The following is an 11568-nucleotide window of genomic DNA, read 5'->3' as shown; positions in this document are numbered from 1 at the left end:
TGAATACAGCAAAACTCCCCTTGGTTACCGAAATTTCGAAAGAATACTGGAAGATGGATGACCTAATTAATATTGGAATCTGACACCACCTTTTGTAAAAAGGAAGCATTGGTCCATAAGAAAACCCTATCTTTGTGAAAGACCAAGTAAGGGGAATTTGAAGATAAAGTCTGAAGCTCTGATATTCTCCCAGCCAATGCTATAGCAACCAGAAAACCTATCTTCCAGGGTAGGAATTTCAAATCAATTGGCTGCAGGCTCAAAGGGGGCTTGCATTGGGCCTTGTAGTACTAGAGTTAAATCCCATGGGAAAACAGGGTCTTTAAAGGGAGGTCTTAGTAGAAGAGCACCTTTCAGAAAAACTTTACACATCTTTGCAGAAGCCAGGGAAGAATTATGTAATTCCACGTGGAAATTTGAAATTGCTGCAAGCTTAACTCTAATAGTACATGTGCTTGCTCCTTCATTAAACAATTTCACTAGAAATTCAAGTGCCACATAAGTAGGAGCTGTAAAGGGTTCTGTGTGATTTTGCTCTGCCCAGTAAACAAATCTTTTCCACTTGCTTTTGTACAGTTTTGTAGTAGATAGCGTATGGGAAGATAATAGAACAGACTGAAGAAGAAAGCATGGGTTGCCTGGCCATCAACGGAATTGGAGAAACCATGCGGCCAGTCTGAGGTTGGGAATGTCTGGGTGAATCAGTCCTGTTGGATAGGACAAAAAGTCTGGAGTCTGATCCAAAATCCAAGGTGGAGATAGTAGGTGAGGCCAAAGATAGGGAAACCACACTTGTTGAGGCCAGTAAGGTGCAATGAGGATTACTCTGCTCTTCAATCTTGGATGCCTTCTGTAAGAATCTTGGGATCAAGGTAATTGAGAGATACGTGTATAAAAGACCGGGGGGCAGACTTGGAGAAGTGTCGCTCAGTGACTCCCCTGCTGGGGAGAGTAGGGCAAAGATGCTGCTGCATTTGTTGTTTAGGGGAGGTGCAAAAAGATTGCAGCAAGGCTGGCCCCATTGAAAAGTAATTTTCGTCACTTTCTGGTTGAGGGGACCACTCATGAGGTAATAGAATGGACCTGTTGAGTTTATCAGAATGAACTTCCCCAGAATGTGCATTGCCACCAGAAAGTGTTTGAAGGCTGTCGCTCACTGCCACACTCCGAGGGCTTTTTGACACAAGGGGTAAGACTTGATTCCTCCTTGCTTGTTAATATACCAGGTTACCGACATATTGTCCATTTGGATCACAATTGCCCCAAAAGGGCTAGAATCTTGGAATGCTTGCAATGCCAAAAGCACTGCTCTCATCTCCAGAACATTGATATGCAGATTGGCCTCTGTGGAGGACCAAGTGCCTTGGGCTGTCTTTTCCAGATAGACCCCCCCCACCCAGTCTAAGTGTACATGGTCACTATGGCCTTGGGCTGGGGAGGTATGAACAGGTGACTTTGTTGGGGCTGACTTGTGTGTCCACTATGAGAGGTAAGTTTTGCATATCTGAGTGACCCTTGTCGACATAGTGAAGATGGACTATTGGGTTTGTAGCATCCATTGTAACACTCTCATGTGAAACTTTGCTAGGGATACTAATGTAATGGCTGCCACCATCCTGTCTAGAGCCTGCAGGACCTTTCTGGCCAATATCATCATGCTACAAGTAATTCCCCTGACCTGACTTTTGATGCTCTGTAGTCGTGTTAATGGTATGGACACGAGCATGGATTGAGTATAGAAGATTGTGCTTATGAATTCCGGATTTTGGGTGGGTTGCAATTGTGATCCCTAGAGTTAAGCAAGTTTTTAGTAGCTCGTCTCTCGCTTGTACCAGTTGATGCCTGGTTGGAGCAGAGATGAGCCAGTTGTCCAAATAAGGGAACGAATAAGGCTTTCTTGCAGCCTTAGATGGACTACTACTACTGCCATGCATTTGGTAAACACACTGGGAACTCTGTTGAGGCCAAAAGGGAGTACTCTGAACTGGCAATGACTAGCTCCCACCCAGAAGCATAAGTGCCTCCTGGACCATTTGTTCTTCTTTATATAGTAGTATGCATTCTGCGGGTCTGTTGAGCACATCCGGTTGTCCTTCCCTAAAAAGAGTAGAATGGACTGTACAGTGACCATCTGTAACTTGGTGTATGTGACCAACTTAACACTTGGAGATCCAGAATTAGTATCCAGTCCCCTGTCTTTTTTTGGAATGAAAAAGAACCTTGATTAAGTTCCGGATCCTATTTGGATTGATGGGACTTCTTGAATTACATTTTTTGCAAGCAGCTGTTGAATTTGCTGAGTTGCTGGCTCTCTTTGATTGGGTGGAACATCAGGGAACTTCATTATTGACTGGGTGGAAGGAAAAAGAGTATTGTATAACCTCTGGTAATAATTCTGTGCACCCAAATATAATTTCTTATACTTAGCCAGGCTGTTTGGTGCAGAGAGAAATGACTCCCAACAATCTCCAGAGGAAGACAATCGGGTCTCCTTTCAGGAGCGCTGATAGGGTCTATCAAACAAAGTATCTCTGGACCCTATATTTTGTGGGCCTCCTGTGCCATGAAGGGTGTCTTCTATTGTTAGCATTCCCCTTCTGCCTATGGGAAAATCAGTTGTGTGTTTGTTGGAGAAAGGACCTTGAGATTTTTTGAACCACATCTTGCGACCACCCCATAGTTTCCCTGAAAAGGTTCTTTGGGGTGGTCGGAAAAAAGGGTCTGTATTACATGAATGAACGATTGATCAAAATGTCTAGTACAACATATTCTACACACTTTGATCGAACGTTCATGTAATTGGGGAATCCAAATGTTGAAATCTGGCATTCCGAAATGTTTTGGTCGGCTTTCCTAGTGAGTGTAGCGTGTGACGTAAACACACTACACTGTTTGGAATGGCTAGGTAAGAGGCTGCTTTCTTTAATATACCAACTCCGCGATCACTGTACATTGGAGAAAGGGCAATTTCTTGGTAATCGCTTGTGTACGAAGTCACTTTGCGATTACCGGGAAATTGCCCTTTCCTCAATGTGCAGCGATCTCAGAGTTGGTATATTTAGTTAGGGGGTGTGGGGGGGGGGCAAAACCCCCCACTTTGTTTTAAAAAAGTATGTGTGTTTGTGTAGGTGTTTAAGTGTTTGAATGATGTGAGTGTGTAGGGGTTTGTATGCATTTGGTTGTATGTGTGTGTGTGTTGTATGTTAGTATAGGGAAGGTGTGGGATGAACAAAATCTTTCGATCTTGTATTTTTCAGGGTTTTTAGGTTTTGATTACATGAATGATCGATCAAGGTGTGTTGAGTATGTTGTACTTGACATTTTGATCATTCATTCATGTAATTTAGACCCTGAAAAACATACTCCAGCAGCGGACACATTTTTTTCCATCCTTCTCCCATCTGGTAAGTGTCTCTTTAACAGAGGGTCTGAAAAGGGAGGAGCCGTCAAATGGAGCATTGACAAAAGAAGACTTGAAAGGCTCCCCAAAATCACACAAGGGCATCCAGGCATGCCCTCCTCATGACTATGCCTGAACCTGCCACCCTTCAGGCACCTTTTTTTACATTGGAGAAGAGCCTCATGAAGGAGTTCACAATTGTTTATAAGGTAGCCAACTGAGGGAGCACAGATGCTTTTGTCCCTTCAGTAATGGTCCTTGTCAACGAGTTGAAAAGTTCATTGAGTAGATCCCTTTGCTCTCTTGTAAAATGGACGAGGTAATTCAGCGACCGAATGGCAAAGGTTGCTGACTTGCTTCCCCAATCTGTCCATCGCCCTAGACTCCCTAATAGGAGGATGGACTGTCGCACTCTCCTCCATGAGTTCCATTTTTGTGGTCAGCACCACAACCATGGCATCAACCCTTACTCCAAAACTTCTTTTCTGCTGGTGGTGCCATAATTTTATCTGGTCTCTTAGAAATAGGTTTGGTCAAGTCAGGTTCCTTTCAAGCCTTCTGACAAATTAGGTCCAGCAATTCATCAGGCAGCAGGGCTACTCAGGAAGTAGGCGGGCCAGTCCTGAAACTTTCTGGATATACCGCCTCTTCAGAAAAAGGGTTTGGGCAGACCAACCACCCTTTTGTTTTAGATGTTCAAGGACGTCTCCAAATGAGACATCATCGGGTGTTGATTTGGGGGACCCTTCTTCATCAAGGTTGGTATCAGTGGAGAGAGACTCTTGGGGGGGGGTCTAGGTGCTTCCTCTTACACCATCTTTTCCTAGGCACTTCCTCAGTAGGATGATCTGGGAAAGTATCAGAAGAGGAGGGAATACCAGATTGGACAGTCTGAAAATTCTGGACCAGCTGTCCCCATGGCATGGAGTGGTGAAGCTCATGACACAAGTTCAAAGAAGTGGTTAAGGATGGAACCAGTGGGGAAGACGCACCTGATCTGAAGGTTCAGAAAAGACCCTCTTCACCTTGAAAGTCATCCTCCCTGGAGAAGAAGAGACCAACGGAGCAGAGCAAGACCCCCCCCCCCACAGGCAGACTGCCCGAGGTGGAAGACAGAGCTGAACTATCAAACATCAGAACCAAACTATCAAATGCTGAAGCTCTGAGAGGGAGAGATGGCTCTGAAAATCTAGGAGTACAACTGCAGCCCCCCAGATCTGACATGGAAGCCCTGGCTCTGAGAGACATCCAGATCCAAGAGAGTCAAAGCCGATGAACTCAGAGTCATTGTCAGATCCAAGGAACCCAGCTTCCTCAGATCTGACCTAGATGGGTCCAGAACACTCAGATCCAATAACTCTGAAACCAAGTGTCAGGTCAGAGGAGGAGTAGTGGATGTCAGTGGAGGTCCCTGATCCAATTTGGTAGGGACTCTAAGTGTACTCCTCTGAAGTTGTTCCACAATGATCCTAGCCATGTCAGCATCCATTAGACTTTTTGAAGAGCATGAGCACGAGGATACCAGGGACGAAGGCCTAGTGTGCCTCTCCAGGAAGGGAGAAGGATACCTTAGAAGGTACTGGATCTAAAGATGGCGAGTAGATGGTTCAGATGTCTCAGAGACAAAAAAAGAGGTACTTTGGCCTCTTGCAGATAGAGCAGCCCTCACCATCTGCAGTTCCCCCCTTTCTTCCTGCATTTCAGGATGCTTTCTCTGCTGCCTCAGAAAGCCCAGTGTCACAGCTTCCTGCTTCTAAGAGGCCAGACAGATTTTATAAAGTGTCTGCTCAGGAGCAGTACCTTTTAAAAAATCCTCCAGATCCTGTAGTGATTGCAGTGTCACCAGGTAAGTCCTCTAGGCAACTCCCTTCTTCTCTTTTCCCTACAGATGACAGTAAATTTATGGACAGGTTGGGGAAGAAAGTTTATACTTCCACTTTGGCCATTCAAGCTATTGATTATCAGACACATATGGCAAGGTCTGCTGTAGATTCCCTGAACAAGGCCTGTACTCTTCTGTCAGAGGTTCCAGAATCTCCTGTTAAGACTCAAATAAGTACCCTTCTGTCCACGGTCTCTCAAGTGACCAGACACTCCAGGGGCAGCTATGATGATGTAGAAGCTTCTTCTAAGTCAGCTACTTCTAGTTCTGTGTTAAGGAGATTTTCATGGCTAAGACTTCAGCCCTTACCTTTGGATGTTCAAGCTAAGTGGCTAGATGTACCTTTGGACAACAAAGCCCTATTTGGAGCTGCCTCTGCAGAGCTACTTAAGTTTCTGCAGGAAAAAGGTAAAGACTTACAAAATTTGAAACCTCTTCTAGTCTCACCTGTTCCCAGATTTCATAGAACATATCCTCAAAAACCTAGCTTTGTCAAGAGACATTCCTCTCACCCCTCTGCTACTCAGTCCAGGGGATGCAGACATATCAGAAAACAGTCTGCTCAGAGGTCTTCAACCACCTGCACTCCATCTTCCTTTTGGAGGCAGCCAGACACAGGCAGAGCTCCTCCACTGTGACTCTCTTCCCTTAACCAGCTCCACCCACCTATCCCTACCTTCCTGTCAGAAAATCACCTCAGACAAGTGGGTGCTTTCCATCATCGACAGGGGATACTTTGACTCAGTGGGCTCCCCTTCCCTTACAGAGGATACAACCCCCACAAAATCAGCTCCCACTCCTCCCACCTATACTATAGAACCAGTACCAGAGAATGAATTAGCCAAGGAAGTTTATTCAAGGATGTTTCTGGTACCAAGAAAAGATGGTCTTGGAGACCCATCCTTGACTTATCCCACCTCCACCTCAATCTCTTCCTCAAAATGCTTACCTTCAAAATGCTAACTTTACAGCACTTCCTTCCCGCCATGCCACAGCAAGCCTTCATGGTCTGCCTGGATCTGAAGGATGATTACCTACATATCCCAATCTTTCCCCCTTAGAGGATATTTACGTTTCTCCTGGGTTCTTCTCATTTTCAATTTTCTGCCTTACCCTTTGGCCTCTCCACAGCTCCAAGAGTCTTCACAAAGTGCCTAGCCCCAGCCATTGCACACTGCAGACTGCAGTCATACAAATTTATCCCTACTCGGGACAACCTTCTTATTTTGCACCAGGATCCACTCATCCTCTCCCAACGCTTGGACGGGGTGTGTAGGTTCCTACAGAGAGTCTAGGCTTCACACTAAATGGTCTGAAGTCTCAAATGACTCCGTACCAAGACCTTGTCTTCCTGGGGTGCAGGATCGGGACAGACTTGATGTCAGTCTTTGACCCTCCACAGAAAATACTTTTTCTCAGTTCCTCCACTCCATGCTACCTCTAGCATCCATTACAGCAAGGGAATTTCTCAGGATACTAGGGTACATGGCTTCCTTGTTTCCCATGGTCCCTCTTGCCAAAATGCAAATGATGAAGTTTTAGTGGGTCTTGAGAAACTCTTGGAGCCAACACTCTTCCCTTGGGAACAAAACTACCCATTCTTTCTTGCTTAAAGAAGGAGCTCTCATGGTGGATTGCCACCATTACCGTGAATCAAGGGGTACCAGTGCAGGTCCCTCCACCGAAAAAGCATCAGGTTGGGGAGCCATCCTTCACCATGCCAACAACCAGCACAAAGTTCAGAGGGAGTGGTCTATTCAGGAATGGAAGGACAACATCAACCTAAGAGAGCTAAGGCCCTATCCTTGGGCATGCAGGCCTTTCAAGAGATCCTTCTGCCAGGCACACTGCAGGTCATCACAGACAAGCATGACTGTCCTGTGGTACATAAACAAGCAAGGAGTAACAAAGTCTTACCCCCTCTGCAGTCTGGCAATAAAGATTTGGTCCCTGGCAGCAGATCTTCAAATTCACTTGCAGACAGTCTACATCCCATCAGAAAAAAATGGGGTAGCAGACGCCCTAAGCAGAACCATATCAGCCTCCCACAATTGGATGCTCCACAGGGAGGTATTTCTGGATCTAATTCACAGGTGGGGTATTCCTCAGGCAGATCAGTTTGCCTCCTCCCAGAACAAATAGATTCCTTTCTTCTGCCCAAGGCTCCCTCATCCGCAGGCTTGGAACGTGGACCCCTTCTCCTTCTTATGGGAGGGAATGTTCCTTTATGCCTTCCCTCCATTTCCTCTGATTCACAAAGTCGTCCTGAAAATACAAAAGGACAAACCAAAAATCCTGCTGATGAATCCCTTATGGCCAAGACAGCATTGGTTTCCCCTTCTCAGCCTTTTAGCCCAGGGCAATCACCACAGGTAACCTCACTACTTCGACCTACTCACACAACACAGGGGATCCCTGATTCACCCCCACCTACTCAATCTGTAACTGACAATGTGGGTGATAGTTCTGATCCCCTTTAGGCACCTATACTCTGAGGACATACTCACTGCCCTGCAAGAGGCCAGGAAACCAAGTACCAGGAGAAATTACTTACCAGAGTGGAAAAGATTCTCCCAGTGGTGTCTCAGGAAATAACAGGACTCTTTTCTAGTTTCTGTTCCACTGGTCCTTTCCTACCTGTGTGAGTTACTACATTCAGGATTGACTCCTCAGTAAAAGGTAACACCTATCTACCATTTCTGCTTGGCTTCCCTTGACTCCTCCCTTGACTTCCAGACTGGAAGTCAAGCTGATTCTGAAAGGAGTCCTTCATGTAAGACCTCCCCGGAAATTTATTCCCCCTCCTTGGGACCTCAACTTTGTGCTGGAAAAGCTTACATTGGCACATTTTGAGCCAGCCCACTCCTCCTCCTTTAAATTCTGCACGTGGAAAACAGTTTTATTACTAGCCTATACTTCTGCCAGGAGGGTCCTTGAGATCCAAGCCCTTATGGCTTCTCCTCCCTACCTTACCTTAACTAATCCTTCTTTCTTGCCTAAACTAGTCAATGAAATTTCCTTAAACCAGACCATTAATCTACCTGTGTTTTACCCGCAACCACAGAACTCCTCAGAAAGGGCCTTCCATTCCCTGGGTGTTCACAGGCAACTGAGGTTCTACCTACGTAAGACAAAAATCTGTCAGACAGTCTGACCATCTTTTTGTTTCATTTCATCCTAAAGTGCTTGGCAAAGCATTGTCTAAACACACAATTGCCTCTCGGATTTCTAAGGTAATAGCCTTTTGCTACTCCTTTCATGGAAAGCAACTGACTTCACCTGTCAAGGCCCATTCCACTCGAGCAGCTTACTCTTCAGCAGCCTTTTTCAAGGGAATTGATTACTCCTCTATCCTAGAGGCTGCAACTTGGTCCTGTGTACACACCTTTACGAAACATTACACATCGGGCCTGATCTCCAGGGCTAGAGCAGGGTTTGCTAGGTCTGTCCTGCAGGGCCTCATTGACTCTGCTCCCCTTCCTACCTCGCATGCATTTTCTTAGAGAGCTGGGGTACTCTCCCTAAGGTTATGAATACTGCAACATGAGAATAGGACATAGAATAGTTGTGTAAGAACGAACTTATCATAACCATAGATGTCCTTCACTTACATGTTGCAGTATTCATTCCCACCCACCAACCCCTATTCTCCTTTCTTGATTGGCCATTTTCATAGCACTGCTGGGGTATGCCTGTGATACTGAAGCCTGGGCTCTTTCCTACTCCTCCTGGGGTCTCTTTCTGTCTTTGCAGAAGCCAGTTTCTGAGTTGGGTACGTGCAGATGTCACAGTTATAGCTTATGTCAGTTTATGGCCCCTGCGTTCTACGTTGCACGTACCCCTGATTTGAATGACTTTGGTATACTGGCCAGATATCCAGTGCTGCAGGCAGCAACTCCCTAAGGTTATGAATACTGCAACATGGAAGAGAAGGGCATCTATGGTTATGGTAAGTTGTTACACAACTCTTCTTTGTAGACAGTAGAGTGCTTGTGGAAAATGATTATTCACTGTTCACTTGGCTGAAGATAAGCAATTTTTTTCCAGTAATCAGGGAATGTTGAGAGGCAGATGTGAGATTCAATCTGCTGTAACTGTCTGTCTTCAGACTATTTTTGCCTGCAGGATAAAAAGTAATTTTTTGATGCAGAACAGGCTAATCAAATAAAAAAAAGTTTGTCCAACAAAAACTGTGCCATCAAGTAGAAAGGGACTGTGCTTATTCTCCTGATAATAAGGTACATGTAGAGACTTTGCCATTGAAACCTATTCCACTGTTCCAAAGGAAAATGCTTGAGAGACAGAGAAAAGTGCAGAAGTTGACCAGAAGAATTTGGGAGTACCTTGGAACTGAACCAGAATCTGGAGTTGGGAAATGGAGATGATCAGGAAGAAGAGCAGCAACATAGCAATTAGTGAGTAACTGTGAGACTGCAAACCATCAATCACATTTGTGAAATATTGCTGTATAGGCAAAAGTGAACTTTTGTTGAGTTTATTTACTTGTGGGGAACTGAAAAGCATTTGCGTTACTTCATGTCATTAATATTTAGGAGGACAGTGGAAAAGGGTAACTAAGTAAAACAGTTCCTGTTTTTAACAGTAGTTCTATGAAACTTTTCATAATATAAATTGCATGTTTTAAAATATTTTTAGATGTTATATGTGATAGTTTCTAAAGTAAACACAGATGCCTTTCTTCTGTTTTGGTATTAAGAAATGTAGGCATAACTGTGCAAAAAGAGAAGAAAAGCTAGACAAATGCATGTTTAAGTTACTAGACTGTAATCTTGGATTGTTGAGGTGGAGGATGGGATGCATAGGTGCGCGGATCATAATATATGTAGAGCTGATGTGTTTTCCCCTACTTTTGCATAGGTGACTATCTGGATTAAGACCCTTGGCTTAATCTAATAAGAAATGTTTAAGTGGAAGCAAAATGAGAATACTGAATATAATGAAGTTTTCATTCAGGAATAAATGTTTCAGGTTGATTTTCAGGCTGCAGCAGAGGACTACATTTTCCCTTATGCTTCCATGGAGACCAGCTGATTATGGGGCAATAAAAGCCAGAGCACTGCTTTTTTTCAAGGCTAAAAGTTGTTTTCTGTTCTGAAAGCATGTAAATTGTTTTCACACCTGGAAGGGAAATAGATTAAAAAATGGACACTGAGAACTACAGTCAATAGCGTGTCTTAGCATGAATAACCTCAGTTTCAGATTATTTAAGCCAAGTGTATGCAGCCATTTGAACCAAATACTCCTATTAAGGAGCGTTAGACTTCCTTATTACGTTAACAGGTTATTGGAGTGTTCTGGGGTTTTGTTTTTTTATTTTTGTTTGAGAGATTTTATTAAAGCAAATCTAGTGATGTATAGCTATAAAGGATTAACCTGCCAAACAATAGTGGTTACATATGTCACAAAACCTGGAAATAAACATTTTAAAAAGCTGCCTTATATAATAGGTGGGAATAATGACTTCTTACCATAATGGCGACACCTTCCATGTCTTAGAATGTGAATGGTCTCACAGATATAGACAAAAAGGAAAAAATATTTAATTATATTAAGAAATGCAGAGTGCAAATAGCAGTGCTACAGAAGACAAATTTGAAAAGAACTGAGCATGTGAATTTGATAAAAGGATTTCAGGGTGGATATTCAGCAGAGTACCAGGGACAAAGGGGAATGGGAGGACTTATATTAATTGCTAGAGGAGTTCCAATAGGAATACAAGAGGAAAAAAAGATAATGGAAGATTTGTAGTAGTAATCTGCTACTGGCAAGGGATGAGGATTACACTGGCATGTATTTATATTCCACCTAAAAATGCTATTATATGCTTAAAAATTGAGAATCCGCTTTCGGCAGGGAATATTACTTATAAGTAGGAATTGGAATTTGATTTGCAACAGTAAGGATGTATCTGGTGGGCATAGAAGGGAAAATATAGCAAAAAAGAGAGTAGATTTCTTAAGGAATGTATGAAAACATTTTGTATGAAAGATGTAAATTCAATAGTAGGAGCTCTGAGAGAACGTAAGTATTATTCCCAAGGTAAAATAATGAGGTTAGACTACACAGAAATTACTTCACAGGAACATGTACATTTACCTGAGAATTTTGACACATCCAGTAACTATTTCAGATCATGGGCTAATAATTACCAAGATAAAAATATAGGGTAATGAAGTAAAGATAAGAAAGTGGTGCCCCCCCCCCCCCACCTTCTGGTAAAAAGAGAAATTTAAGGAATGGGTAGTGGAAATTATTTGGGCATTAT

This window comes from Protopterus annectens, chromosome 11.part0 (genome assembly GCF_019279795.1).
Source record: "Protopterus annectens isolate FY-2018-M chromosome 11.part0, PAN1.0, whole genome shotgun sequence".
Lineage (NCBI taxonomy): Eukaryota > Metazoa > Chordata > Ceratodontiformes > Protopteridae > Protopterus > Protopterus annectens.
This window is presented reverse-complemented; position numbering follows the sequence as displayed.